The 7,303-nt window shown below is 41.3% G+C and overlaps 1 pseudogene; it reads right to left on the bottom strand.

Annotated features, from left to right (window-relative positions):
- Positions 1–3,018: 3,018 nt before the first annotated feature.
- LOC116809531 (protein chibby homolog 1-like) lies at positions 3,019–3,424 on the bottom strand (annotated as a pseudogene).
- Between the last annotated feature and the right edge of the window lie 3,879 nt (positions 3,425–7,303).

The raw sequence follows: 7,303 nt of genomic DNA, 5'->3' as shown, positions 1-7,303 counted from the left end.
TCGTCCTGCTGGGTGTTCACACTAGAAGCTTCTTGTTCGGCATATGGGCATATGGGTCTGCTTACTTTGACTCTGGCTACTGGGTTTGTTGGGGATACAAACCAGTTCTTTGATATGGTAGTGCCCCCACTCTCCCTATTACATTGTTTTGCCAATTTATAAATCACACTGGCAGATTCTTCTTTAAAGAACATATTAAGAGCATGTGGAGAAATGAAAATCTAAATGACCAATATAAGTTATTTAACAAGAGGGCTGATAAAAGACATCTACCTAAAAAATATCCAGGTAATATCCAAATAAGGAAAATGACAAGTAACTCAACAATATGTACTAGAAAGGGCACAGATCTGGGTATTAGCACCTTGGTTCTAGCTCTGCCACCTGTTAGCAGAGCAAGTAAATCGGGAAGAAAACTAAGATTTATTGGGCACCTACTGTGTGACAGATTTTGTGCTAGTAACTTTATATAAAATATTGCACTTAAATCTTACAACACCTTATAAAATAAGTATTAATCCTCCCATTTTATAAATGAGGAAACTGAGGCATGGTGAAATTAGGTGTTCACACAATTAGAAATGGGAGGCCAAGTTTGAAGCTTAGGGCTGTCACATCTACAAGTGAGCTCTTCTTAGGATACTATGTTTTCATTAGACTCAATACTGCCTTTGGTTACTTTTACATTTTCCCATGGGGCCATAATGTACACTCTCTAATGCTTTCTTCTAGTTCTAAAGTTTACTCATGGCTAGCTGAGGTTTTAGTTGAACCTAGAACTACTTCTAGTTCTAAAAATACTCCTCTGAGTATTTTAAAAGTATTTATAATCTGTTGGTTTAAAATATGTTCACAAGTTCTTTGACATTCCCTTAAAAGATAAAGCCTTATTTCCCTCCCCTTGAATGCAGCTGGGCTTAGCAACTTGCTTCTAATGAATGGAACAAGGTATAAATGGCAGCATGTGATCTTAAAACTAGGTTATAAAAGGCAATACTATTGATTCTTCCTTGCTTTTTCTTAGATTTCTTGTGCTCTGGGAAAGCTGGCCATGCTGTGAGGACACTCAAGCTGCCTAATGAGAGGTGCCCTTGGTGGGAAACCCAGGCCTCTTGTCAACAGCCATGTGAAGGAACCCCAGTTAAACCCTCCCATAAGACTGCATCCTCGGCCAACATCTTGACTGTGAACCTCATGAATTTCTGACCCACAGAAACTGTGAACTAATAAGCAATTGTTTTCTTAATCCACTAAGTTTGGGGTATTTTCTTACACAGCAACAAATGGCTAATACAATAATAAAGGGGCCAGATATAAGTCAAACATGGCCTTTAAAAAAGTGTTATATACTAATTGAAGATATATTAAGGAAATCTGGATGGATTAGTCAAAAAATACAAGAAAAATGAGAAGGAGAAGTTTATAAGGCCATCTCATACTTTTAACAGCACCAGTCCCTTAAGTCTAAAGTTTTGGCCCAACAATATTCATGCCTTTTTTGCTGAAAGGCATCAGTAGGGTAAGAGAAGATTTGGCATAAGTGCTTGGGTGAATTCTATCTATTTGTGATTGTCTTTAGTGCTCTGCTCATAGAACACAAATCTCTGGATAAGATGGGAGGAGAGAAAACTTGATAGTGTTGACTTTCTACCCCACTGCATTCATAAAATCTAGCTAGATTTTGTCTGCAATATAGAATATCAGTGTTGGAAGCAACCTCAAGAATCATCTAATATTTTCATTTAAGAGATTTAGAAATGGGAGCACTAAAGTGTAGTGGTTGTCCATAGTCACGGGGCCGGTGGGTGGTCTTCCTGAGATTCCAGGTGGCTGATTTCCAGAGCAGTGCTTGTGCTTCTACTGGAGGCTGCTTAGGGTCCAATTGCTGAAGTGACTTCTGTAGGTACATTTATCCGAGCAGAGGTGACAAAGTGGCTTCCAGTGCTTCTGCAGGTTCTCCACACTTCTCTTTTCACACACCTTGCCATGTGTCTTGGGTAGTAAGATTTGCATTTTGTTGGGAAGCCTCTCCTTTGGTCATAGGGAAGCCTAAAAGATCACTGATGTAAGCTAAAAAGAACTCAGATGGAAATTGATGAAAGCAATTCAAATGTTGGAGAAATGCAGCATTGCTCAACAAAATGCTCCAGAGTCACTGATTTTAATGGCCGTTTCCTTAGAGAGGGTGGCCTTCTTACTACTGGAGGATTGACTAGTGACATTCCTAAGAAAGACATTACTATAGAAATTCTGAAAGTGACTCAAAGAAACATGAGACTTCATTTTCATGGACTTAAAAGTAATTTTAACATCAATCATTTAATGAAAAAGAAGTAGTGTGAACAGGAAGTAGCACAAAATACAGTGTTGCAGTGGAAGGTCGGTGCATGCTGTTGAGAAGTGGAAGCCGAGGAGGTTGTGGATGTGGGGAACAAGTACTCTGTAAGGACAGGGAGAGAGTGAGTGGTCAGAGGGGCAGAGAACCAAGAGAGCCACTCATCCAAGCAGCCCTAATATGGGCTCTTTTGAACTGGCGTCGTGCCCCAAACACTAAAGGGGATGAGATGATGGGCTCCAGCTGCTTCTCCCAATGGTGTCTGTCCAACATGGTGATTCTGGGACATGGACATTTGCATGCTTACATGTGTAGAGGGCACCCCAAGGCTTATCATCACCCCCAGACCTCCCTGAGGTTTTCTTTACAGGCTGGCTTCCCTAGTAGTGCATCTGGAGTGACTTCCTAGTTACTGCCCCGGCCTGGAGGCCTGGTTTTCTCCATTAAATTTCACCGTCTTATTGCCAACCCAAGGGTATCAGTGCCTATTGGCTACATTATATGATACTGTCTCCCAGGACGTAATCCGCTAGTCTGCTAAAAAACAAACAACCCCCACCTGCCCCGCAAAAAGAAACAAACAAACCCAAAACAAAACAAATAAAAAAAACCTGCTTAGCCACATCCTACTCCCCTGATCAATGGCTTTCTCCCTGCTCTCCTAATGAATGTCTTTAGGGTCTTCATTTTCTCCCCTGGCTGACACTCTTCCATGCATCCAGTTCCTTCTCCATTAAAAGGGATTTAGCAGTGGTCTCTGAAAACATGTCCAGCAGGATGTCCACTTTCAGCTGCAAGAGACTGTTCTCTTCCTCCAGTTGCTAGTTCTGCCTGTGAAGGCACTGGGCCTCCCTCCGGTCCATACCTCCACTACTCCCTGTCTCTGGTATCCACCGGCCATTTTCAAACTTCTGACTTTGTGTTTGTTTTTGTTTTATGAACCTTTTCCAGGTTCATAGTGGGAATTCCATAGTCCAGGCCCAGCTCCACCTCCTGGGTTGACTGATCAAAGGAATGCAGGTTAGAGAGAGAAGCAGACTTCCAAGGAGGCATCTTCTTGGGACTAAACATACTTCCAAAGAGGGGCATCTTTGGCTTGATGATGGAAAAGCCAATGCTCCTTTCTCCTGACATGTCCCAGAAGCCAGGGTCCAAGCATACCTCAAGGCTTCCTGTAAGGACCCCATCCAGGTCCCCATCACCCACTGTGACCATAGCCTGCCAGCCTTCCTCATGGATTATTCTAATTATTAATTGGGAATAAGTGAAGTGAAGACAAAAGGTCTCCAGAAATGCTGGAGACATTGTTGTTGACTCTTTTACTCTCACACCCACTTTTGGTCTCTCAGCAACTCTTCCTAGCCCTAACTGACGATTATGTTTATGTATGTGCGTGTATATATATATCATAGTGATAAGAGCTATTTTATAATAAGAACTAGCATATATATCTCCAAAATTCTGGCACTTTTCACTACACCCTACCACACTGCCACCATCTTGGTCAAAACCGCATTTCTCACCTGGATTACTGTAGAATACATTATAGCAAGACTGCAATTACTAGATTACTTTCTGTAATAGATTATTTTCAACTGACCCCTCACTTGCACCTTTGCTGGATGTAATCTATTCTCAACACCACGGCAGAATGCTCCTGTTGAAGGTAAGCCATTTCTCCGTTCAAAACTTTTCAATGGCTCCCCACCTCACTGAAAGTGAAAGCCCAAGTCCCTTCCATTACCTACCAGGCTCTGTGTGTCCTGGCCATGGGGCTACCCCACACCCCTGTCATTCATGACCATTCTGAGCTCATCTCCTGCCTCTCCCACCCTTTAACTGCTCCAGCCACACGTATATTCTGGTGCTTGAATGAGCAGGCATATTCCCACCTTAAAGCCTGAGACCCCCATAGCTGTGCTGGCTCAAATTTCAACCCCTTCATTCCAACACTTTCTACCCTGACTCCTTGCTTTACTTTTTCTCCTTAGCTCTTATCACTATGAAACATGCTATATATTTAACTTATTTTTCTTGTTTGTTGCTCTTCTGGTGGTCCAAGGGAGAGAAGACGGTGGTGTAGACTGAAGAGTTTGCAGTGGAGATGATGAGAAGAGTCTGGATTCAGGATAAATTTTGAAGGTCATGCTGACAGGACTTGCTGTGGGGTTGAATGTGGAGTTGAGAGAAAGGAATCCAAGGAGATGACTCTGGTTTTGACCTGAGAAATTGGATGTATGGTGGTACTAGGATAGGAAAATAATTTAGGAATGATTTTTTTTTGATAGAGAAGATCAATAGCTCAGTTTCAGCCATGTTAATTTAAGACACCTATTAAACGTACAGAGATGCAATAAAGATGTATTTATACATGCAAATCTAAACCTCAGGAAAGAGATCTGGACTAGTAAAATGAATTTGGGCATCATCAACATTTAGATGACATTTGAAGACATGGGGGCTTTTGGAATCACTAAAGAAAAAAGTGTAACCATAGAAGAGACTTATAAAAAAATTGCTGGAGGAGCTAGTGCTTAAAGATTTAGTTTAGGAAGGAATAGGTGATACAGAAAAGAAGAAACTATTTCAGGAGCCCAGCTCATGAGAAGGAGAGCAAGCTGGGAAGGGCACAAGTTTACTAGAGCATGTGACTACAGATATAAATAAGCCTGTGGAATGAAGGTGGGAAGTTGAAATGGTTTTCACATGATTGCATCTATATTTCTGCATGAAATATACGACAAAGTCTTTGGCTGAAGTTGAGTGGGAGGAGATGTTGGAGATTTGAGGACTGAGGAGAAAGTGTGTAATAGTCATCTTGGGAGTAGGTTAATGAATTTACTAGGGAAGTTTAGTTGTCAGATAGTGTTGAGTGCTCACTGAAGATTTTTGGTCATAAATTTGAAATGAGTCCTGATAGCCTTGGTTGTGTGTGATTTTTCTCCAGCAACATTTAGCTGCTTGGGTATGGGGGTACAGTAACTGATTAGTTGAGCTGAAGAAGAGTTGGAGTGGGGAGAGGGAGAAATGGAGAGTTGCTATTCAATGGGTGTAGCTGCCATTATGCAAGGCCAGAGAGATCTGCTGTACACCATTGTGCCTGTGGTTAGCATTATTACATTGTATACTTAAAATTTGTTAATAGGGTAGATTTCATGTTAAGTGTCCTTACCACAATAAAAAATTTATTTTTATTTTAAATTTTTTATTTTAAAATTTATGGGTACTTAGTAGGTATATATATTTATGGGGTACATGAGATATTTTGATATAGGCATGTAATGCATAATAATCACATCAGAGTAAATGGTGTATCCATCCCTCAAGCATTTATCGTTTCTTTGTGTTATAAACAATCCAATTACACTCTTTTAGCTATTTTAAAATGTACGATAAATTATTGTTGACTGTAGTTATCAAATCCTAGACCTTATTCATTCTATCTAACTACATTTTTGTACTCATTAACCATCCCCACTTCCCTGCTCCACTATACTTCCCAGCCTCTGTAACCATCATTCTGTCTCCCTGTGTTCAATTGTTTTAAGTTTTAGCTCCCATGAATGAGTGAGGACATGTGAAGTTTATCTTTCTGTGCCTGGCTTATTTTGCTTAACATAATGTCCTCCAGTTCCATCATGTTGTTGTAAATGACAAGATCTCATAGGAAGATACATTTAGAAGTGGAAAAAGGTGTAGGAGAGTTTGCCGATCAGTGAGTTCCTAAGGGTGCCGTGGAAAAGCTTGGGAAGAGAGGAGGGTTTGTGTTAGATTAGATAATACCTGTCTGTTGAGGGATGATCTGCCGGTGACCCAGGTTAAAGTGTGTGTTGGGAGGGTGGGTAGCGGGAAGGAGCCACGAATGGCTGGTATTGATATGAGGCATTTGGGATTAGTCCAGAGCAGTAAGGGGCAAGATCTCCAGGCAGCTGGTCTAGCCTGAGGCTGGAGACGTCATGGCAGGAGGAAGACAAGATGATTGAAGACCCTCCTGAGGCTGGTCACACCCCATGGGTAGGGTGGTGAAGAGTAGAGTAAATCTCTCTTTGATAGCTAATTAGAATATTGCTATAGTCATCACGGTTGAGGGAAATTTATCAGCAACTAGGCCATAGACTGACAGAAGTTTATCTGCAACTAGGCCAAAGACGGATGAATTGCTTTTTGTCCCCACCCACTGACTATCCTAATAAGTGTTGACAAACATGACCCAAACTTTTGCTGATAAAAAGAAGAGATATTCAAGGAAACCTGGAGAAAGAAAGAGGTGAGCATTTTACAAACTTCAGGAAATGGCCAGGCCACTCTTTCCTTTAGTTTTCATGGTAACTATTGGCCAGTAAAGTAGAGCTGCCCTGGGCTTCTGCGTCTGTCTTATCCCCATCAAGGGTCTACTGAGCAGGGAGATTCTAAAGGCTCATTTGACAACAAAAGCTTGGGATGGCCAAGAGTTGCTTCTTTTCCATTTCTTTCAATTTACTTTCATTTTCAAGCCTCGTTCACTGCGGCTATAGGACTCTATTGCTCATGAAGGGCAAAGGGGTCCTTCTCTGTATTCATCATGTGGGTTTTCAGAAGGGCCCCTGGCCTGGCAGTTAGGAGGTAGGATTCAGTTCTGACTATTTTCCTTACCTCCCTTGTGACCTGAGCTAGGTCACTCATCCTCTCTAGACCTCAGTCGTTTCACCTGAGGTCCTTTTCACCTCTCACATCCTATGTCTTGAAGTTACTTGAGTCAGCAGGAAGTGAAAGTAGAATCTGCAATGTCTTGGTACAAACTAAGGAGAGAGCCCAGGATTTTAATTCAGCATAAGAAACTCGTTATTCACTCTAGGGTTAATTGGGTTAATCACTTTATAGCAACTTGACTAAGTGACATCACTTCTCTGAATCCATTTAAAAATTGTATAAAGCAGGTTGATATTTGCACTTTTCTTGGCTTCTTAAGAGAGATTTTGATACTATAAA

Source organism: Hylobates moloch, unplaced genomic scaffold, assembly GCF_009828535.3.
Source record: "Hylobates moloch isolate HMO894 unplaced genomic scaffold, HMol_V3 SCAFFOLD_1, whole genome shotgun sequence".
In the NCBI taxonomy this organism is placed as follows: Eukaryota; Metazoa; Chordata; class Mammalia; order Primates; family Hylobatidae; genus Hylobates; species Hylobates moloch.
This window is presented reverse-complemented; position numbering and strand designations above follow the sequence as displayed.